The sequence below is a fragment of the Lissotriton helveticus genome, chromosome 3_2, assembly GCF_964261635.1.
Source record: "Lissotriton helveticus chromosome 3_2, aLisHel1.1, whole genome shotgun sequence".
Classification (NCBI taxonomy): domain Eukaryota; kingdom Metazoa; phylum Chordata; class Amphibia; order Caudata; family Salamandridae; genus Lissotriton; species Lissotriton helveticus.
The window spans coordinates 77615132-77639778 of NC_136062.1; the positions used below are offsets into that span (position 1 = coordinate 77615132).

General features: G+C 45.5%; 1 protein-coding gene across 6 annotated transcripts in view; it reads right to left on the bottom strand.

The window, feature by feature from the left end:
- Nucleotides 1-24647, bottom strand: part of AP4E1 (adaptor related protein complex 4 subunit epsilon 1) — a 491916-nt gene that overhangs the window by 184373 nt on the left and 282896 nt on the right. The window lies entirely within an intron of this gene.

Here is a 24647-nt window from a genome sequence, read left to right on the forward strand (position 1 = left end):
GAAAACAAAGAGAGGTTACAAAAACAATGCTGTGTCCTCTAAGAATTAATCTATTAATTGTCAATTTTTACAATGGAATGACCAAAGTAAAGAGGGTATTCTTAGGCTGAAATGACACAAACACAGACTAATAGATGAAGTCTCACTGAAAACCTCTATAAGTAACTAAACAAGATTTTAGCAGAAACAAAAGGTCCTGGCTAACACAAATCCAAAAATCTTATCAGCCTGGTATTGGCTGCTAGCCTGTTGTCTTTGAGAAAGAAGGGATGAAAAACCAACAAGGAAAGAAATAAAGAAGTAATACAAGAAGAAATCAATGAAAGAAGGAAGAAAACAAGAAAGGAAAACAAAAAAAAACAATCAAGAAAGATATAAAGAAACCAAGATAGAAAGAAAAAATAAGGAAAGCAAGAAAGAAACAAGCATTTACAATGCAATGGTTTCGCCTTTGCAAAAGTTAGAGCTATTGGCATTGTAAATGACAAAATTGTCATTTATGTGTTGGTTATGAAAACGCATAAATAAATGGCATTGTCATTTACAATGCCAAGAGCTTAATCTCTCGCAAATGCCACACACAGACCCACACCTACACACACACAGACCGACACCTACACACACACAGAGCCCCCCACCCCACACACACAGAGCCCCCCCCACACACACAGAGCCCCCCCACCCACACACACAGAGCCTGCATGAGTCTACTGAGCTACCAGACCCGGCTAAATACCATTACACTTTCAACTTGAAGCACCTTTGAGTGGTATTAGTGTTGTATAAAGTGCACTATCAAAAACAAGCTACTTCCACTAAAAATGTTAATCTTCTGTCCGGTGTGATTTCTACCTTTGCCTAAGTGTCCTACTTCTCTTTTCACCCTCCCAAAGATGGTTTGCAAAACTGGAAACTGCAATAATTGTGTATCTGCTAAGAGATGATAATAACAAATAACCCCTTATTACTAAAAACCCATCTTAAACCGTTCAACGTCGTCATTAGGACAAGCCCTTCACAGCTGGGGGAAAAGATAGTTGCATTTCACCACATCATTAGCACAGAAAAGAGTAACGAATGAGAAAAATCTGTCTGGGAATGAGTACCACACCTGAGGGCTTGAGTCAGGAGGCGGAGAGGCTGGAATGTACCGACAGGATACAGAGACAATGAGAGAACCTCTTATATTTAGGAAATTACACGAGACTCTGTTCAAGGCACCAGCTTTAGACAGGATAGCAGCAAGCGAGAAACAGGGGGCAGACATGAGAACTGAAGATTCGTTTCAGACACGGAAAGGAAAATGTACAACATTTTTAGAAACAGCTGAGAGGGGAGGACTGAAAGGGGGAGGGACGCGGGGGCGCGAACAACCAGCACAGGGCGCGCCCTGTCCCACCAGGCCGTATGCAGGAAGGGGGGCTCTTCTGGAGGTTGCGTTCTGCGCAGCCTTTCCCAACAGGAGGCGTATTTCATGACCATGCGCAAAACGAATCAAATACACACACATTCAAAGTGTCTGACAGCTTGTGCCACCATGACCACTATGCAAGAAAGATGGCGCCCTGGCTATATTGTTATTATTACTACTGCGGATGTTGGTATCTGCAGCAGCTGTACTATGCTAGTAGAGGTACACATAATAACAAGAGTGAATAGAAGTACGGTAGGATGCGAGGGGCGTCTCAGAGTATCCCAGACTCGGCGGTACTCCTTTTTTCATACTGACTTGCGTGCATTTTTTTCACGGATGCATGTCCCAAGAGACCTGAGGCTGCCCGCTCAGTGCCATCCAGGGAGGGGCCCGCGCACCCCTCCAAGGCCCGGTGACCAGGGGATGTCCTGAACCCTCACTGTCACAATGTGTTCATCTCTGAACCTGCGAGACGTGTGGCAAGAAAACCTGCCCTGTCCCTGCTCTTTGAGGCTCTGTGAGGGAGGGGTATAAGAGTACCTCCACATTAAGCACAGCGCACCCTGAAATTAGACTATAAAATGCATTCTGCCACATCAGAAAACTATTGCATTTACTGCACTATGCCCATCCGTGCTCCTTTCACTGAACGGGGTGACAAAGGGGGGGCCCGGGGTGCTGCTCGGGCACGGGCCCACCCACCCGTGGCTCCTTGAGAAGGGCTATCCCCAGATAGGGGTACTCCCCGGGTAAGGGGCGGGCCACTCCTGCCCTACTGTAACAACTATGCAGCCGGACGCCGTGCTCGTCCGCACCGTTCCTGCTCCTTGCCCCTCCATGCCCCTCTCTGGGACAAGCTTCACTGAGAAGGGAGGGGGGGGTTACACCACCTCCACCCACCTGAAGCATCCGGGGAGGGGGTGAACCCTGACTACAGAAAGCTGCTATCTGCAGTGGGTCAGTCTGGCAGTGGGTCAGTCAGTCTGCCTGGCCTGTTCCTGCTCCGTGCCCATCCACCTCCCTTTACTGGGTAGGCTTCCCCGAGAAAGAGGGCACACAGCAGCTCAAAAACAGAAGAGAAGCGCTCTACCTCCGACCCCTGCTTTCGGCCCTTCTGTAAATGTAACGGGCAACAAAGAACACCAAACATTGCACTGATAACCCTTTTATGACCCAACTTTCTAAGAGCCGCGGAGCACCGTCAGTCCGCACAGTGCTATAGACGAGAACCAGATACAGCAAAATGCATTCCTAAAAGTGCCCCCGCCCTGCTCGTACCCCCACCCTTCAGACACGGTATATGGAGCTCGGCAATGTATGCCCGTCACTCAAGAGGTGGCAACCAAGAGTACGACGTGTCTGCATACCTCGATATATGAGAATCAAGAACGTTCACCCCTTGATGTCTCACACTCGGTATCTGTCCATCACTCCACATGTAATAACTATTAGGACAATGTATCCTTTAGTATGTTACGATCATTAGAGTGTTACATAGGCCGATATGTGTGTCCGTTCCTTGCTGTCAGCAGTAATTCAGGTTTATGTAAATTACATAGATCTGTTTTTATTTTTGTACACTTATCAGATGATCTTAATTATTGTCAAGTGCTTTTAAATAGACCTATTGAAGTGACTACTCTGAACCCATTAAAAGCTGCATTGACTCTGCCAGGAGGCACCCTTCTTCTTCATGAGCTCGTGTGAGCAACTCGCTGTTCTGAACTGAACTGAACGGTCCACCCCTCTGCCCTGGACTCTACCTTCACCTGCTCAGCCATGGAGTCATACAGAGAGTTAAACTTAGAATTGCAGAAGTATTTGTTTTATAGCAACCCTAACGTGGCTACTTTTTTGTGTGCATATTAACATTTACCAAAGTGACATACAGTACACCCCACATTTATAAGGAAAGTGACATAATTATAGGTGTACTAACACATAGGGTAAAAGGAGCGGGCCACAGTATAGGCTCATTGACTATCTCCAACACGGAGTTCAAGTGTATACGCAGACGCACCGACAAGGCTTGCCAAGCAACTGACTGTCTCCAGTGCCCCCTCTCTGACTCTCTGCCCTGGCCTGACACCGACGTCTTGGCTTCCTCCTCACTGGACTGAAGTCAGAGGAGAGAGGCACAGACTCGGTAAACCTTAACACAGCTCACCGTCACGAACACAACATCAGAAATCAGCAGAGTTAGCCTCAATAGGGGTGAAGGGCCAGCCACCGCGGCAGACCGCAGAGGGACAAGGGCAGTTACACTGCCGAGGGCCGGTGCTGGCCCGTGAGGTGCGTGGTACTGCAGTTAAGACGGCGCCACCTTCCCTCATCACGAAAGTGCAGCGCCGGGTAAGGGGTGGGGAAGAGGAAATTTTGATACCAAAATGCCAACCAAAACTGGTCACAGAAACACCAGCAAACAAGCATTTACGACGCATTTACAAACGGTCTCAGGGAGGGGGGACGGGCTCACGGACAGCGGGGGCGGGTGGAGGGGGGGGGGGCGGCGGAAACGGCCAACAGCGGGAGGGGGGGGCAGAACGGGCACACTGACAGCGGGAGGGGGGCGGGCAGGCACACGGACAGCGGGAGGGGGGAGGGAACGGCAAGAAAGGCACTCACCTGGACTTCCTCCGGCGGCGGAATGACCAAATGAAACCTCGACGTCGGAAAAAATAAACCCCGCCCACCGCCGCATGACGAGCAAAAAGGGGCCGGATGAGAAAAAGATCACAGGAACGCCCACGAGTCGCCTCGCAGGATGACGGACGCCTCTGTTTGCCAATAGCAAGCGTCCATTTATGGAGCTAGCCAATGGGAAACAGAGGCGTGCCGAACATCCATACTTTTGACAAAAGTTTTCGCCCTGGGCGGAGCACGCAGTGCCCTCGCCAGGTCGAAACCTAAAAAGGCAAAAAAGAAAGCCAAAGAGAAAGAAGGCAAGAAAGACAAAATAAAGACGCCAAGAAAGGAAAAAGGAAGAAGGCAAGAAAGAGAGACAAAATGTAAGACCGAGAAAAAAGATAAAAAACAACAACAAAGAATACAAGAAAGAACGAAAGGCAACAAAGAAAGACCAGAAAAGAAAGAATGCAATAAAGAAAGAAGACAAAATATAAAGAAGGCAGGAACGAAAAATTTGAGAAATAAAGAAAAGGGAAGATAAACAAGCAAGAAAGAAAAGACAAGAAATACAAAAAGGATATAAAGAAAGAAGGCAAAAAAGAAAAACTTAAGAAGGCAAGAAAAAAATAAAGTAGGCAAGAAAGAAGGCAAGAGAGAAAGAAGGCAAGAGAAAAAGCAAGAGAGAAGAAAGGCAGGAAAGAAATGCAAAAAATTAAGAAACCGAGACAAAAAAAAAATCACAGACAGTTGCAAAGACCGGTACTCATTAGCTTATATTCAAAATGTGTGTGAGCTGCCTTTAAAAACAAAGAAGGCGGGTAATTCCTACTTCACACAGCATCAGAAGGATAAAGATTGCATAGCAGATTTGGATAGCTTACTCAGAATCAACCCACTGAGCTATCTCCCGGTAAGTATCAGGTTGCATTCTGGGACATGTGGTTTCAGTTTATAAATTAAAGCCCCATTGCCCCCAGCCTCACTGGGGGCAATGGAACAATTTTGAATTATGTTTTGGAAGTATGACACCCACGAGGGCTTTAATTTATAGACTGAAACCACATGTCACAGCAACCTGAAACTTACCGGGACCATTAAAAAGAGGAAACTAAACAATATGGTGGTTTGGTTGCGAGTTGCACTTGCTTATCTGCAGTCCTGCCAAGCGTCACGCAACAGGTGTGACACTCACGCATTTCAGTGCGGTGATCCGCATCACCGCACTGAAATGCATGGTCACGCATTTTTGCCACCAGTGTCAGGCGCGCCACCAATGGCTCCTGTGCCCGGGCTCTCTGCTGCTCGACTCATGCTGCTTGCTGAGCCCTGGCCCGAGTTCCTAAATAGTTAATAATAGATCTGCTTTCAGCCTCTGTGGAGTGGCTGAGAGCGCTACAATGTATCTGAACAATTCTGTGCCCAGGGCTGCCTGCTGTGTTCGTTGCCCTGGAAACTAATGAATACGGCGCCGGCGGCACATGCTTACTCATCTCACACACACTGCAGGGGGAGGGAGGGGCTGCCCTTTCAGCAGACGATAGTGCTGCTGTCAATCACCGGCTTGGCGTCAAGGAGGCCCCTCCATTTAATTTGCAAGTGAGACCCTTAAAGTTTAGTGACGCCGCTGCTAATCTGGCAGTCTGTGATTAAGGATGTGAATTCTGAAACGGGTTAGACAAGAATGCCGGTTCCAGTGATTTTAGTCTTCTGTCTTTTACCCGAGTTTGACGAGAGTGCTTCTTCGTCTTTCCTTGAATAATTATATATAAATATATAAATATATATATATTTTTTAATATTACTAAAATAAAAATATCTTGGCTATCACCAGAGCCAATATGTCTGATGACGGTTGCCACCAGGTTGTTGTAAACGTTATTTTTCAAGAAGCTGTTGGGCTCTCGTCAATCTAAAAACACTGGCTAAAGGAAAATAAAATGTGGGTCTCAAAAAAGGAGACATTATCAAGGAACTTCCTAGCACTGAAAGGAGCTGCTTTGTGAGTAGATGTGCTCTTTGTAAAAGGGCTGCATGCCATTAGTTCTAGTGAAGTCAGCCAATGGATGAAGTGGGGTGAAGCATGCTGCTGGAGTGTATGGAAGAAAACTGTCAATGAAATAACCACAGACTAATGTATAAAGTCTGGCTAAAAACTCCTATCAGTATGTTATACACATACTTTTAGTAAAACCAAAGGTCTTGGCTAATACAGACCTAAAAAAGACGCTTGATCTCAAAATAATTTGCTAGCCTCTTGCCTTTGAAAAGGGAGGTAAGAAAGAAAGAAGCCTAGAAAGAAAAAAGGCAAGAAAGAAATTGGGAAAGAAAGAACGAAAGAACGAAAGAAATCAAGAAAGAAGGCAAGAAAAGCAGGAAAGAAAGAAAGGGAGGGAGGAAGGAATAAGTAAAGAAAGAAGTTAAACAAGACATAGGGAAGACATAGGGAAGAAGAAAAGAAAGAAGGATAGAGAAATCAAGAAAGAATGAAGGAGGGAAAGAAAGAGTGGAAAAGAGGGGAAAAAAGAGAAAGAAAAGCTAGAATGAAGAAAAGAAAGAACGCAAGATTGTATGGAAGAAGGAAAGCAAGAATGGAAGGAAAAAGCAATCAAGCACGAAAGAAAGAAAGTAAAAAAGAAAAGAAAAAACAAGAGGGAAAGACTAAAAGAAATCAAGAAAGGAAGGGCAAACGGAAGGCATGAAGCCTAGAAAGACAAAGGAAAGAAAAAAAAAGCAAGATAGAATGAAGGAAAGAAAGAAACGAGGCAAAAAGATAAAAGGCAAGAAAGAGGGAAAGAAAGAATGAAAGAAAGACAGTAAGAATGAAGGAGAGCAAGAATGACAGAACGCAGGAACAAAGGAAGACAAAGTGAAAAAATGAAGGAAGAAAGCAGGAAGAGGAAACAAGCAAGGGAGAAAGAAAAAGAAAGAATGAAGACAAGAGAAAAAGGCAAGAAAAGCAAGAATGAAAGAAAGAAGGGAGAAATGCAAGAAGGAAGGAAAGAAGACAAGAAGGGAAGAAGAGAAGAAAGAAAGAGAAAGAAATTAAAAAGGAAGAGAGAAAGGAAGGAAGGAAGAAAGAGAAAGAAAGAATGATAAAGACAGACAGACAGACAGTTGGGGTTGGCAAGATTGAGAGAGCACACTGATGACCTTATAGTGAGAGTTCATGTGAGCTGATGTGAAATAACAGCAGTAAGATAAACAAGACTCCTCCAGTATGAATTTACTACATCATTACCAGGAAATGGGATCAGATAAAGCTGGAATGTGCCCTGTGCTCACTTCAAACCTGTTATCACAGCGACGCTAAAACAAAAACAACACTAAAGTAATTATAAAGTAAACAAGCATTGGCATAGACCATAGGTCTCGCTTTTGGGACTTAATAAGTATTTAGTTATGCAGCACAATATCCTTGGTGCAACAACATCAACTGTTGCATGGCTAAACACTTATAAGGCCCCAAAGGGGAGACCTATTGGCTATGCCTATGCTTGTTTTACTGTGTTGTCAGTACTCTGCCTGAGAAAGGTTAAGGGTCCGAATCTTTCTGGCCCATAGCCCTAACAGATACATTCACATCCAGAATCCAGCACTGGTGAAAGGTTAAAGTCCTGTTTGAGGGTTCCATGTTCGCACAGGTGAAGAATCTCTTCTGGCAAGCACTCACAGCTGATCTGGTAGAGACACTGACATTTAGAAATTTTGTTCAACCTTGAGCATTTTTTATTGTTGGGAAGTGAGGCAGATGAAACAAAAAAAACTTGTTTAGGATATTTAAAAAGGCCTATTATACTGAGTAAAGCAGTTTTCTCAAGAATGTCTTCAATATCACACAGTCTGACAAACCAATAAAAAAACAAACTATTCTTGTGGAAATTCCACTAGAACAGTCTCACAATTAATTTATAGTATCTGTATGTTGTGTTTGAGTTTTTGGTTAACATGGGCTCAGCCCCCCAAAAAGCAGCAACAAAAAAACAAAAAACACAATAATCTCCACAAGTTACAAAAATTCTAAAGAAAAAACATTGGGCACAATAACACAAGTTCAAAGACAATCTTTCTGCAATTCCGCACAAACAATTTGGAACACCTTCGCCATCTGTGCGTAGTATTCTTTACTTCAGTAAAAAAAAAAAACTAAAAAAAAACTCAAGGCCTATTTATTCACAAGATACCTCAGCTAAGAACTTTCAAGAAAAGTTACTACATCTCAAGGAACCAAGAGCTCACAAGACATACATACACATTATAAATGTCCAGATTAGAGGCTTTCCAAGGTGTAGTATGTCAGTAGCAGATGTTATATAGTGTTTCTACATAAGATCCACCATGTCTACCTAGCTTCCACAGCAGCACTCCCTGCTGTTCAGCACACTGGTAGATTTTATGATGATGTAGTTGTAAACTGACCATGTATGTATATGCAGTTAACCATACATGTAAAGCATTCTAATATCAACTGGTGAAACTATGCTGTAGAAAAACAACACAAACAAGAAAGATACTAATAACCAGGAAAAGGCCATAATTGTAACCAACTGGGATTTTTGTCTCAGAATGCCACATGTCCACAATTCCAGATGTCACTCACTGGATCAGTCTGAAACTACGAGTAGTGAGCCAACTGAAACGCTCACACAGTAAGGTGCAACACAAAGACAAAAGACGCACAGGCATTTGATGTTCTACGACATCTTTTCAGGAGTAGGCAGCCAATTGAAAACACATTCATGCAAATATGCAAAGAAAATTTCCAATCCCGTATCTGACCTTCAGTAGCACTAACAGGAAGGAGAAGCGAGCATCAGACAGGACTTGTAGTGTTTAAGAAAGAAAAGTCTGAAAGGAACGGGGGAAGAGAGGGAGACAGGAGGAAGTGAAAGGCCTGGTCACCCACCGGAAGAAACAAAGAATTTGACATCAGTATGTAAGCTAGGGCTTCCTTTACGCGGGGCTGTCACAAAAGTGTCTGTCCACAGAGCAACCAAACAGCCCTTCCGAGGAAGTGAAACTCAACAAATAAAACAACAGTTAATCTGGAGAATTTCAGAAGGAAATGTAAATAAGAGAAGCACAGGTTTTAGAGTAGACCAGTTAATAAATTGTTGATCAAGCTAGAATATACTGTACGCATGTTCAATTAAGGGAGAGGTTGAGGGACGGGCATGAGGAAGTCGCCAAAGGGTTCTAGCGCTTTGACACCAGAGACTTACCCAAACAGAGGTCCGAGTTGACTGAGGGGGTTTCATACTTTACGTTATTTTACATACTATGACATGAGGCGAAGCTTATAGGATTCTACGCTGCACTTACCCTATGTGAGGGTTGACTACACTCTGCTGTCCGCTCTACATGTTCACCACACTTCAGCCTAACTACAGGCTTTGTCAATGCTCACTTCCCGCGTCTGCTGGAGTCTAGCGAAGCGGTGCTCCGGAACGGTTTTCCCTCGACACAAATTAAATGCTTTTATTGCGTGAAGTAAGGCAGCTAATGCTGCTTTACGGAAGCCAGCAGATAGCATCTTGTTAGGAGGCTACAAGCTAAACAGGCTGCAATGTTACTTAAAGAGGAATAACTAACGTTTAGGGCCCTGTAAGGTGAAAAAGGCTGTGCTAAAGTTATTATGCCGCACATATTCCTATTTTATATCAAAAATAAGTGCAATCGTGAAAAACTTAGTGCCGTTTTGTAAATGCCGGTCATAACTACCTGTTGCAAATCAGTAACACACTTTTTACATACTAAAACAATTCTTTCCTGCTGAGTCCCATAAACCATAAAGCTAACCCGATTTAATAACAAGCACTGCAAAAAAAGACGGAGCAGAGCAAGAAAAGACGGAACAGTGTAGGAGTGATGGTGGGAGATCGGGGCATAAAACCAAAAGAAAAAACGGAGCAAGAAAAGGCATAGCGGGGTAGGAGTAATGGTGGGAGATTGGGGAAGAGGGGTTGGAATGGTACTGGGTGACCCGCTGAGCGGACAGAGCTGGGGACTGAAGAGTCACAGGGAGGTCCATGTGTAGCGTTTATCTTGCGGGAGAAAGCAGCGCCATGCGCGATTATTGCAACCAGATGGCACCGCTGCTCGCTCCCGCAAGGGAAGCGCTACACATGCACGCATACTGATTGGAAAAAGTACGGAGCGATGGCAAGAGGTCCCTCCTAAGCAGTGCTTGCGCACTGCATAGGCGAGAACTAAAAATAAACACTGGCACTGAAGGGAAAAAGCACAATACAGTCACTCAAAGTGAAGTTAACTAGTGGCTTAAGTAGGCTGCCCTACATACACTGATGGTCCTACAAAAGTGGACTTCATACTTAGAGGTGAAGTGCACGCTCCGTGAGATGGACCTCCAGTACATGTTGCTTTTTCTGGCTCACCTTAGAATTATGACGAATGGCTGTACTCACTAATGTGACATACCAACTGCGGCGTGGGAATGGATTAAGACTCATCGCAAGGGGGTGGGTACCCTTCGGGCTAACCAACTTGCCCACAGCGCTGCAAGAGGAGATGCAGAAAGGGGTCATTTACTGGGGGTGCCCGAAGAGGAGACAGATGGACCTTGCCACGGAGGAGGCCTTGGAGGCGGCCAGCCAGCTGGGTGGTGTGTCCTGTCTTACCCTGTGGGATCGCCTGTTTGGTTCATCCTGCACTGGTGCTGATTTGGATTTGTCCTGGCGGGACCCTACCAGGGCACGCTCCTGACACCTTGCATGGCTGATAACCCCTGCTGTTGAATAGTCGGAAAAGTATGTCAGGTTTTCACCAGAGACGGCGGTCAGCGGATGAGGAGCACTTCTCTGTCTGGGGTTGGCACGCCCTCATGGTGCATGCACAGTGTCTTGGCAATGGGCACATAGTAACACTCAGGTTACTGGTTTATTCAGGTTTGGGTGCCTCACTGTTGTTGGTGTGCCCTGGTGGGTGGGCTTGTTTGTTATGGTTCACCAGGCACATGGAACTCCTATCGTGCATTCTCCTGGGGGTAACTCACATGCGGCTGGACTACATTGCTCCACCACTCCTCCACCCCTGCAGTTTGCGGCAGTATGGCGGGTGATCTGGAGGGATCTCATTTGCTACACACCTCACCTGATGACGGCACAAGTCCCTTGTTACACTGTTCTTACTTTGAATGTTAGGGGTATGCACTCCGCCTACAAGTGTCATTTGATACACTACTACTTGATGAGGAGAGGGGTGGACACTTACTTTTGCAGGCCCACTTAACAGGACCAGCTGCTTCAGAGATGGAAAAGATAGGCCTTTGCGACCCGCTATTGCTCCTTCGCCAGGGACACACCCATAAGGATCCGGACAGAGGTTCCATTGCATTGTGAGACACAGCACATTGATAAAAATGGGAGATATGTACTCCTTAGTGGATCTTTGGATGGGTGGCCTCTGGGGTTCAGATGCATTTATGCCCCCAATATTAACCGACCCACATACCTATAGTCTCTGGGGCTGTAACTGGGCGCAACCTTACCAGCAGCTAGGGTGCTTGGGCATGACTTTAACTGTATGGCGGATATATTCCTGGACAGAACCTCCCTCCACTTCTCGACTCTCCCGTCAGGAGGTTGGCGCCTATTTCCAGATTGGATCTCTGGAGATTCAGACGTGGCCAGGACCAGGATTATTCATTGTACTCCTCAGTGCATAATTTGCATGCAGATTTAGATAGGTTGCTGGAGTCTCCTGTCGTGGCAGATCAGGCCACTCGGGTGTAGTACGTGGCCTGCATTTTTCGTGACTACAATCCACCTATGATGCGTTTGAGCTGGGGGGAGAAACTGGCCCCGATCCTGGCAGCTCCACCCAGAGTTGTTGCATGATCCAGTCTTATGGGATTCCTAAGGGAGGTGATTTGATTATTTCTTTCACCACAACCAGGCTACTGCACCTGTGGCAGTGTTCTGGGAGGCATTTAAAGTGGTGATCTGGGGTCATTGTACAGGTGCACAGATTTGGGTACGTAAGTCCTTGTAGTCCGAGCCCACCAGCTTGGACTCCTGGGTGCGGGATCTGGAAGCTGCATTTCTGCTCAATCCCTCGTCTCTCAGAGCTCTTAGAGGCGTGGACGTTACACGCCGACACCACATGCCAGTTGGGCTTTTTATCCTACAAAGAACATTCAGCTGAGGGGGGGCGTGGCCGAACTGCCCACAAGATGGCTGCAGACTTCCAAAGCTTTTTGCTGCTTCTGAGACTTTTTTCAATGAAAGAGGACTATTTCTGACTGCTGGCATGAGCGGAGTGGGAACTATAGTGCAACAGCGGGGGACTCCGGGATTTTGATTTTGGGCAGAGATTGGGCCCTTCTACCTATTTGTGTTCCTTCTCACTCGGCTAACACGACCTCCATTTTGTCTATAGAGCGCAGCAGCGCTTTTATTGCCCTCGCTCTGCTCAACCTGCTATTGCTTCCCACCACCATGTAATCACTGTTTCTGCTGAAAAATATTCACTTTCTTGGACATATTACTGCCTCTAAAGTACACTTTCTCCACCTCTTATTGTCACCTGCTTTTGAGGTGAATTGTTTTTTACCTTATCTTAGTACAGAGCACTGCTGAACCTCCTGATGGCCGGTTTACTGACTCCTTTTGCTTACACATTGTATCACACTGCCTTAACATGTTGCCTTGATCAATATTTAACCATTAAGCGTTTTTTGGATAAACAACTTTGCTAAATTTACATGAGACTTATCCTGTTTTGAAGCACTTAATCCAGGATATATTTTGTCACTCTACTGAGCAGCTTTATTATCATACTTTGAATACATTGATATCTGATTCATTCAGTGGAATCAATGGCTTTGTGATGGGGGCACCTTTTGCTGCATTTTTCTTTCCAAGACCATTTAAGTCCTCTTCAAGGTTGGGTTCCCTTCCTTGTGCCTCATAGATTTTGCTCTATTCCTTACATATGGAGTCATCTTCAGGTCATAAGACTTTGACCCTATCTGGAAAGATGTCCTCTGCCCACAAAGACGTAATCACTACCTCAAAACGAAACAAGAAAGACCCTGGATGTCCATGAAGGCTCCACTACCACAGAGTCTGAAAGATCTCATGGAAGGAATAAAACTCCTGAAGCCTTTTGTGATGAAAACCAACTCTACACTTCAATGGATAGAGAAAAATTGACTTATCTTGAGTTCAGGGTGACAGAGGTAGAGCAACATTTTAGCAATATACAGGAACAATCTTAAAGTATTTGGAATTCCTGAGAGGGCAAAGGGTTCTGACATGCTGGCCTTTTTTAAGCTACATATTCCAAAGATAGTGGGGCTCAAGGAGAATATCAACTTTAATCTGCAACATGCTCACAGAGTTGGCCCTAAACCTTCGGAAGCTTCATCATCTGGCTGTCCAAGAGGGATAATAGTACTTTTTGTTTAATTAACGGAGATTGTCATGGTTTTATCAGCGAAGAAATAGAGGAAGCAAATGCTTTGGTCTGGCCAGAGGGTCCTTTTCTCCCAGCTACTGCTGCCGCCAAAAGGAATTCCTATCCTCTGTCCAACGTTACGTACTGTGAATGAAAGATATGGTCTTGTGAATCCTTGTCTCTTCAAAGGGACTCATAAGGAGAGAACGTCCTCATTTGAGTCTCCAGACGACTTTAGAAATACATTTTTCAACATAAGGGTAAAGAAATGGAACTTGGAAAAACTTGAAATGTTCCTATTGTTGCATAGTTATTGCTATGTTTCTTTCCTATTTAAATTGTTCTCTGTTTGAATGAAGTTATTTTTATTGTACTTACTCTAAGATGTGTTCTTCAACTATTAATAGCATTTTTCCTTTTCACAGGTGTTTCTTGTCTAAACTGGACCCCTTTCCCCGATGTGTTTTCTTTTCCACGTGTTCCTCATCCCAGACATATTGTATATATCCTATGTACATTTTGGGGTAAGTGCTCTTCATCAGCCATCTATGTATTCTTGTTTATTTTGTTATCTCCTTCACTTTTAGTCTTACTTTTTTTGTCTGTAATCTGCTGTTTTACTATATATGTTTATACTGATTGTCTCCTTGGCTTCCGATTTTCACCTCTGGCTGTTACATGTCTGTTGTCCATCTTCTTTCTCACACTTCCTCGCTCCTCCCCGTTACTGTTTTTACACTGTATTTTTATTTATTTATTTATTTGTATCATTTGTAAAGCGCGCTGTTACCAACCGGTGTTCTGGCGCTGAAATGGTACCTCCCTGAATTTCAAGCCTCCCGACTAGAGCGTAAAAAGCCATGTTTTCAGATTTTTCCGGAATGCCAGCAGGTTCGCACTTTGCTTTAGGGCCAGAGGCAAGGTGTTCCAAGCATTTGCCGCCCCTCTGATGAAGCTTCTGCCCCCCCAACGCGCCTTCCTGATGCGGGCTGTCCTAATCAGCCGGAAACAGGCTGACCTTAATTGTCCGCCTGGCATGTACCATTGGAAGTGCTGTTGGAGAAACGCTGGGCCATGTCCATGAAGCGGCTTGTAGACTATGCACAGAGATTTAAACATAATCCGTTTCCGTACCGGGAGCCAGTGCAGCTTTTCCAGCTCCCGGGAAACCTTTGAAAACGTAGGCAATCCGGCGATGAGACGGGCGGCCGCGTTTTGCAAGACCTGTAGCTTATTAAGCAGCCCTTGTTGAGCCTCATGGAGAAGACTGTTGCATTAATCAAGGCGGGAGAGCACAAGTGCTGACACCACGGTCTTTCTGCTCCCTACCGGTAAGAAGGGGAGGATCTTCCTAATGATTTTCAATGTCCAATGGATGGAAGAGGTGAGCGCCTTAACTTGTGGTTTAAAGGAAAGCTGATCGTCAATAAGAACTCCTAGGTTCTTCACCTTCGTTGCAGGAAAAGGAGGGAACCCTATGTCTTCCGGCCACCACTTAGGGCTCCAGAGATTAGTGTTAGAGCCAAATAGTAGCACCTCAGTTTTGGAGGAGTTCAGTTTTAAGCAACTTTTTGCCATCCAAGTGCTGACTGCTGTCATACAGTCCTGAAACCTAGCCACCACACCTAGTTATTTCCCCAGGAGCAGCGATACAACAATCTGCGTGTCGTCTGCATAAGATGTTAACTCAAACCCGTAGGACGGATTACCGGGGCAAGAGAGGATACATAGATGTTGAATAAGGTGGGGCTTAGGGAGGATCCCTGAGGGACCCCCCCTGGGAGTTGGAAAGGTCTAGACTCAAAATCTCCCATCGCCACCACCTGGCCCCTGTTCATAAGAAAAGCTTTCAGGATACTCAGTGCTCTCCCCTGAATCCCGCAGTCCTCTAACCGGTCCACCAGAACACTATGGTGGACCGTATCGAAGGCCGCGGACAGGTCGAGAAGGACCAGCACCGCCTGGCCCCCTGCATCCAAAGCCTTCCTGACCTCCTCCAATCAATCAATCAATCAATCAATCATAGCATTTGTATAGCGCGCTTCTCACCCGGGCGGTTCTCAAGGCGCTGGGGGGAGGGGTCCGTTTACAGCTCGAAAAGCCAGGTCTTGAGTTGCTTCCTGAAGGCGAGATGGTCCTGGGTTCGCCGAAGGTGGGTGGGGAGGGAGTTCCATGACTTGGCTGCCAGGTAGGAGAAGGATCTTCCTCCGGCGGTGGCTCCACGGATGCGGATCCATAGATTTAATCAGGGCGTTCTCGGTACTGTGTCCTTCCCTGAACCCACGTTGAGCTGAATCCAGACCCTGCGAGGTACGCAGAAATGCACAGAGCTGGAAATTCATGGCCTTCTCAATAAGTTTGGCTGGAAGCGGCAGTCTAGCGATGGGCCTGTAACTATTGGGATCAGCGATATCCAATGAGGGCTTCTTGAGCAGTGGAACAATAGAGGCCCGTTTCGAGCATGTGGGAAAATCGCCCATCTCAAACATCTGGTTGAAAAGATTGGCTAGGGTGTCAGCTATTGGGAAAGCTGCCAGTTTTGCCACTGACGCCGGACACGGATCAAGGGGAGATCCCGATTTCGTTGAGTGCAGAAATCATAAGATGTCCTCAGAGCGCACTGGTTCAAACGCAGAGAATTGTACAAGACAGATTAATTTGCATATAGCCAGGTTCTGACCTGGGATGGTGCAGTGAGCTAAAAACGGTGATGGATCAAGCCCTGATCTGTTGACTGGGTAGGAGTGTTCTGATTAACTCAGATACTCTGTCCATCACCACCCCCTTTTTCAAATTATTTTGGCCACCATAAGTGTGGAAGGGTATGCTCAGACATGAGTCCCTTGCTCACTGCACCATCAGGGTTCAAGCAAGCCGGGCCGAAGACGGCTGTAATGCCAGAAACCGGTCCCCGGAAGCTTGTTTCCTTTCCAGTGAAGAATTGGCTTGGTAGTTTGGTCTGCCCTGTTCCCATGATGCACTGGGCCTGGGACAGACTAATTTGCATATAGCCAGGTTCTGAACTGGGATGGTGCAGTGAGCTAAAAACGGTGATGGATCAAGCCCTGATCTGTTGACTGGGTAGGAGTGTTCTGATTAACTCAGATACTCTGTCCATCACCACCCCCTTTTTCAAATTATTTTGGCCACCATAAGTGTGGGACGGTATGCTCAGACATGAGTCCCTTGCTCACTGCACCATCAGGATTCAAGCAAGCCGGGCCGAAGACGGCTGTAATGCCAGAAACCGGTCCCCGGAAGCTTGTTTCCTTTCCAGTAAAGAATTGGCTTGGTAGTTTGGTCTGCCCTGTTCCCATGATGCACTGGGCCAGGGACAGACTAATTTGCATGTAGCCAGGTTCTGAACTGGGATGGTGCAGTGAGCTAAAAAACGGTGATGAATCAAGCCCTGATCTGTGACTGGGTAGGTGTGTTCTGATTAACTCAGATACTCTGTCCATCACCACCCCCTTTTTGAAATTATTTTGGCCACCATAAGTGTGGAAGGGTATGCTCAGATGTGAGGAGTCCCTTGCTCACTGCACCATCAGGATTCAAGCAAGCCGGGCCGAAGACGGCTGTAATGCCAGAAACTGGTCCCCGGAAGCTTGTTTCCTTTCCAGTAAAGAATTGGCTTGGTAGTTTGGTCTGCCCTGTTCCCATGATGCACTGGGCCAGGGACAGACTAATTTGCATGTAGCCAGGTTCTGAACTGGGATGGTGCAGTGAGCTAAAAACGGTGATGGATCAAGCCCTGATCTGTTGACTGGGTAGGAATGTTCTGATTAACTCGGATACTCTGTCCATCACCACCCCCTTTTTCAAATTATTTTGGCCACCATAAGTGTGGAAGGGTATGCTCAGATGTGAGTCCCTTGCTCACTGCACCATCAGGATTCAAGCAAGCCGGGCCGAAGACGGCTGTAATGCCAGAAACCGGTCCCCGGAAGCTTGTTTCCTTTCCAGTAAAGAATTGGCTTGGTAGTTTGGTCTGCCCTGTTTCCATGATGCACTGGGCCAGGGACAGACTAATTTGCATGTAGCCAGGTTCTGAACTGGGATGGTGCAGTGAGCTAAGAAACGGTGATGGATCAAGCCCTGATCTGTTGACTGGGTAGGAGTGTTCTGATTAACTCAGATACTCTGTCCATCACCACCCCCTTTTTGAAATTAGCTTTCAGACTAACTTTGTCCCTATCGTTGTAATTAGTTCGCCAGTTCCGCTCAAGCTTCTTGCAAGCTGCTTTGGCTTCTCTATTCTCATCAGAAAACCACGGAGCTGACAGGACCGACCGAGTGGGGCGGCATATTTTCGGCGGGGCTAAAGTGCGACAGGCCTGATCGATCCAGTCCGTATACTTGGCAGCCGCTCTGTTCACATCAGCTGGCAAAGCTGTCTTAGAGGACACCAGCAGATCCACAAGAGCGTTACTGTCGAGGTTTTTCCAGGATCTACACATCCTTATTGTTTTCCTATCATACGTTGCCTTCTGCACCGGGGGGCTGAGGATGTTAAACAGCACCGCCGCATGGTCAGTCCAGGCCATGGGTTCAGTTTTAATAAAGTTCAGGTCAGGATTGTTCGTGAAGACACCATCTAGCGTGTGTCCAGCTAGGTGTGTCGCCCCTTGACCACCTGCGTAAGTCCCACCCCATGCATCACCTCCGCTAAAGCAAGCATGTCCGGGTCAGAGCTGCCCTCTAAATAGAAATTAAAATCTCCCAGGGCTGTGAAAGAATTGACGCACAAGGCTTCCTCTAGGATACTGCCCACCTTTTCAAGGAACTGGGACTTCATCCTGGGGGGTCTGTAGAGGAGACAGCCCTTAAGGGATTGGTGATTAGACAGCATGAGCTTGAACCCCCAGAGCCTCGCATGTCTCGGAAGTCACCGGCTGAAAGGACCCTCGGATGGAGGCATGATGGATGATGGCCAGACCACCTCCCCTTTTGCCTGGCCTATCCAATACGAAGTTCAAATAGTTTGGAGGGGTAGCTTTTACTAAGTCAGGCCCGGATGCTGCATCGGTCCAGGACTCGGTGATAAAATCGATTTTTATGTTTCTATCCTGAATCATCTCCGCACACTCTATTCTGTGCTTTACTAGAGATCTGGCATTGATTGAGAGGCAGTTCGTGTTCTGCTCCCCCCTCACCTCATTGAGAGTAGGGGTGCTGGAGACAGCCCTAACCCGTTTGCAGAGGATCGCAGGAAGACCGGTCTGACACGACGGGCACCACCGAGGGCCTGCCTGCATATCTTTGCCTGGCCTTAGATTAACACAGCCAACTTTGCTACATCTCGCATTTAAAATCAGCAACTGGTCCCGGCTAAAGACCCGCCTAGGCTGGATTCCTGTGAGTTGTTGACCAGGGGTTATGGCCCTGGGCGTGAGCCCGGCGCGGACGGGCGCAGACGGGCGTGCCGTCGGCGCGGCCGTTGCGCCCGCCCGCTGCGCGGAGGGAGCCCTGTAGCCATTTATGGGGGTGGGAGGAGGGCGGGAGGCTGCGACAGCTAGTCCGCAGACCTGCCCCTACCCCCAAGATGGCGGCTCCCTGTGCCCCCTTGCGCGGCAGCGCCTAATCGGCTGCGCGGGGGGGTCAGGAGGTGCTGTCGATCAGGTAGGTGTCACCAGAGAGTCAAAAAACTAAAGAGCAAATCTAGTGGCAAAACAATATAAAATCGGCAAAGACGCACACATTAAAAGCTAGCTGCAGTATTTATAAAAACAGCTCTACGGCCTAATCCCCCGGCTTTCTGCCTCAGGGGAGTACCAGAGTGAGCGCGGCGCTTACCAGCGAGTTTTATGTCCCTGGGAGGGCGGGAGGCTGCGACAGCTAATCCTCAGACCTGCCCCTACCCCCAAGATGGCGGTTCCCTGTGCCCCCTTCGGCGTCAGCGACTAATCGGCTGCGCGAGGGGTCAGGAGGTGCTGTCGATCAGGTAGGTGTCACCAGAGAGTCAAAAAATTAAAGAGCAAATCTAGAGGCAAATCAACATAAAATCGGCAAAGACGCACACATTAAAAGCAAGCTGCAGCATTTATAAAAACAGCTCTACGGCCTAATCTCCCGGCTTTCCGCCTCAGGGGAGTACCTGTCCTGTTTCTCCAATGGTTGTCGCCATTTGGCCTTTGCCATCTATTCTTTCTTTAACAGCTGTTCTTTCTCTTTTCTCCCCTTTAATCATCTTTCCACTTTTCTTACTTTTTTTTTATCTGTATTTTACTGCGCAAACATAAGTTTCCTGCTCTTTTCTTTTGGTTTACTTATTTTCATTTTGTATTTTATCTTTTTTTTAATTAAGGCTGTTTCTACTATATAAGATGTTCCCTCTTTTTATGGTTAATAATACGTGAAAGGTTCACACAATTCTATTAAGAAGCAGAGAGTGCTTGCACATTTATCTAGACTACAATGTAAGGTTATGTTATAAGATACTCATCACACAGGCAAGGACATTAAGTCATTGAAGAAAGACTTGGTCGGTCAAGTATTCTGTTCCCCAGCAAAACAGAATAAGAATGGGTGATTACTCTATTTCATTAATCGCTTGCAGTATCAACTGAAAAGGAGAAGGATGAAGATGTAACATGACTTCTTCTTCATACTACTACTAATAATATTCCCATTTCCCTACTTAATATATGTGGCCCCACTGGCATAGACGTACAATTTTGGGAACACATTTCTTTCATTTTACACTCCTGTCCAATCTTCTTGTGGGAGGAGATTGCAATCAAATGATAGATCCCTTCATCGACAGAAAATCTCTTGCCAGATACGTCCCTAATAAAATGCAAAATACATTCAGAAACACTATTCAATTCAGGGGTTTGGTAGATGCATGGAGGATTCTTAACCCAGAAAATTTGGAATTCACTTTTATTCCCCCACATGAAATTCCAAATCTAGAATTCATTATATTTTTTATTACACCTCAATTACTTCCCATATTAATTTATACCGGAATTGGATCTATATTAATATCTGATCATGCTCCTGTATTTATTGATACAGAAATATCATTTGAGTTCTCTAAATCAAAAAGATGGAGTTTCAATAATTATTTACTCAATGATCAAATTTTGTGGAAAAGTTTGAAATTTTAATAAAGGAATATTTTGACTCAAACATTACTTCGGATTTACCTGTTAACATTATATGAGATGTCATTAAGGCCACAGCTAGAGGTTATATTATTGATTACTTTGCAGATGAAAAGAAAAAAAATCCTCTGAAGAATCTGCACGCTTCCTCTCCTCAAGTGACCAGCTTGAACATCAATACTACACTTCTAATAATGAAACCACTCTTAAGCATCTTGCTCAAGCCAAATTGTCCTTTAACAAAAAAAAAATAACCTGAGGAGGCTTCTAGTGTAAGTAGGTAAGTAATGCATTTATAAAGCGCAACGAATGCCAATGCGTCTTGGCGCTGAGAAAAGTGTATACTGGACCTGCAAAACCTGTAAGACAACTACTATAGTTATGACGGTAATATCCAACTCTTAAGCAGCTTCCTGAATCTGGATCTATTCGATTGTATCGGATCCCAACCGGAAGCGTGTTCCAGAGTTTGGCTGCCTGATATGACAACTTTTCCCATCCCACCTAGCCCTTCAGAGTTTGCGGACCTGTGCCAGCCCTTTGTTAGCAGATCTTACATCCCCCTGTAGGACATGCCAAAAATAAAGTTTCTGAAGGTCCTGCGTACCCCCCCGTACAATGTTTGTGAATTCAATTCTTTGCTGAACGGCAGCCAGTGGAGGGGCCTGATACTATTGAATATTTAGAAACACCCAAGCTGCTACGTTCTGCAAGGACTGGAGTTTTGACAGTGAGTGTTTATTAATGCCAAGAAAAAGGGGATTACAATAATCGATTCTGGAAAGAATTAAAGCGACTATCACTGTTTTTCTCCGTTCTTGTGGAATGAAAGGGAAAATGTTTCGCAAGATTTTTAGCAAATAAAAACATGAGGAGGTGAAAGACTAAATCTGATCTGAAAAACTAAGCTGGTCTTCAAACAGGACTCCCAAATGACTAACTTTGTTGATCGGAACAGGAAATTGGCCAGCCTCAGCTGGCCACCATAGATGGTTCCAAAGTGAATGTCCCCCACCAAACTCAACCACCTATTTTTTCTCCATATTTAATTTGAGACAACATTGATGCATCTACCTAGAAATGGATGTCAGACAGTTATGGTAGCGACCTGCTACTGTAGCTGCATCTGAAGAAATGGCTAAAACGGAGTATCATCCGCGTCGAAACTAACGAAAAACCAAAAGTTTGAATCATCTTCACCCGCAGGGAGATGTATATGTTAAACAGGGTGGGAGACAGCACAGAGCCTTGCGGGACTTCACAAGGGATTGAGAATACCTCCGATGAAAGATTTCCCCATCACAGTCTCTGTTCCCTCAAAGTAAGGAAGGAGGCGAGCATGGTTAAAGCAGCCACTTTTAGTCCTGCTGACTCCAGCCTCTGAGTTAGAACCAGATGGTTAAAGGTATTGAACGCTGCTGACGGATCAAGCAGGATAAAGGCGGCCCTTCTCCCACTGTCCAGCTGTTTGCGTATTGCCTTCGAAGCCATGACTGGGGCTGATTCCGTAGAGTGATTTGGTCTGAAACCATGTTGGGTAGAGTCAAGGAGGTCATTAGACTCTAGATAGTTCACCAGGTCCTGATTCGTGGATTTTTCCAGGATTTTAGCCGTGAGAGGTAGGCAAGAAATAGGTCTAGAAGTTCTTACCTCTGAGGGCTCTAAAGAAGGTTTTTTTAGTATGGGCCATATACAAGCTTTCTTCCAAGAGGCGGGGGAAGACTCCTGAGCCAAGAATGTTATTTAGAAGGGGGGTCAAGTGTGTACTAACCATGTCTAAAACCATATGAAGAATATATGGAGGACAAGGGCCCAACGGGGACCAGACTTGGTGGTTAGTAGTAGTTCTTTCACTCTCTTGAAAGATAGAGAAGAAAAAAATAACAACTGACAAGTGGGTGAAGAGCCGGAAGTGTTGTCCACAATGCCTCCTTGGCCGTAATTGGTACTTGCCCTGCAAGCTCCTTGCACAGTTTATACTTTGGACTGAAAGAAGTTGTCAAGTTTATTGCAGACAGTTAGATCAGAAGAAAATTGGTTCTCTCTTTGGAGCTTGGACAGCGAGGTGTCAGTTTTACAAAGCTCTTTAGTCAAAAAAAAATTCTGCCTCGATTTTAGCTGAAAAATAATTGGTTTTGGCAGTTGTAATTGCGTCTTTATATTCTTTTAGTGCTGCTCTGTAACTGTGTTTTCCCTGTTCACTCTATTCTAGCCTCCAGATGCGTTCTACATGTCCACACATGGACTTTAACCTACTCAGTTCGGCAGAGTACCAGGGAGCTGAGGGTTGATCCCTACTATGCTTGGTTAATTTCTCTGGAGTCAGAAAGCTAGTTGCCGCCCTGATACAGCAGTCGAAATTGTCTGCGGCCTAGTTACTGTCTTGGTTAATTTATCTGTTACTGTCTAAATCTAGTAGAAGGGGTATCTGGAAAGAGCCTCTTCTATGGCATGATTTTAATTTTATGCCACATTCGGGTCTTGGTAGCAGGTAGTCTATTATAGGAGGGCACAGTAGTCCCCGGAAGCAGGAATAAAAAAAAAATAGCTCTGTGATCTGTCCAAGTTAAGGGAAGTACTTTATCCATGATGATGTTGGGAGTTGTTCGTAACAATGCCGTCCAACGTATGCGAGGCCTTGTGCGTGGGCTCAATAATGATCTCAGTCAATCCAAAGCTAGTCAAACTGTCCAACAAAAAGGTGGTGTCAACATTATTCATACAATCAAGATGAAAATTAAAATCTCTAAGTAAAGGAAAAGAAGGAAGATCTACACATGATTAGAAGAAAGTTTGGAGCGATTGTGTGAAAGGCACGCTAGGACGCGGTTGTCGGTAGAGCAGTATTGCAGGGGAGGTGCTAGAGTTACTGAATTTAAAGTTAAAAATCAATGTTTTTATTCCTAGATGCTGGGTGGAATCAAAATGACCTTAAAAATTAAGCAACAAATAATCGCTAAGCCCCACCCCATTTCCCTAACCTATGTTTCATTGGCCCAACTTTCTGTCAGAAAGACCAGATCTGGATTGGATATTTGCATCAGACTCTCAAATTCGTACTTGTGTTTAACTGAAGTTCTGGTGCTCAGTAACATGCAAGACAACACAATATTTAGGTCCTTGAGCGAGTTACTAGTCCTCAATGGATTTCCTACCAAGGGTACTGCCATGGGGAAAATGGGCATCGACTGCAGCTGGGAAGAGCAGTATCCTTCGCCCCGTCCCATATGCAGGTATTGGCACAGTTCTATTTGTTGAGTACTAACAGCTGTTCCCTCGAGCAGCAGTGGGGGACAAAAGAACCAAAGGTTCTGGCCCCTGGCGCATTCCGGTTACAGATGGCCTTGATTTTGGCGTGGACGGGTCAGCATAGAAATGTATGCCTCTGCGTAGAGAATAACTACAAGGCTGACCGTACAATGGTGGGCTCGCTCTTACTTATGGGCACCAGGGTCTGCGAAAGGAGCAGGAATCAGCAAACGCAAGTAAATAAAACCAAATTAAAAGCATGTTCAACTAAAATAGCCTCTCAAGGGTCTGAAATAGGCACAGGTAATGTCAGGCATTTTCCGCAATGAGGCGTGTCATGCATGGAAATTTATGTCTATGCGTAGGGAAAAAACTAGAACGCAAACCATCCAATGGCAGGCCCGCTCTTATTTACGGGCACTGTGGTCGGCGACAGGAGAAAGAATCACCGCATGCAAGTAGGAAAAAACAAATTTCCACTTGTGCTTCTTCTCCTGAAACAATTGCCATAAAGGTAATGTTTAAACAGTGAAAGCGTGCATGTTCTATGTTACAGAAATGCTATTAAATATATATATATTTCTTGTAAATGAAAAATTCAATGACATTTTGGCATTTTATCCCTTGGTGTTCCAGGCTGAATATGTGCATGTCTGAGGGTACTTCGCGTTTTTATTCCCTACACAAATATATATATATATATATATATACACACTTTTCTGCTATATATTCTGCGCCTGCCTGAGACGCTGTACAGAGGGCCCTGCTACATCAAGTGACCCGGAGTAAGTCTGGCACCACGCTGCTCGCAGCGTTTCTTGTGAATCGAGATA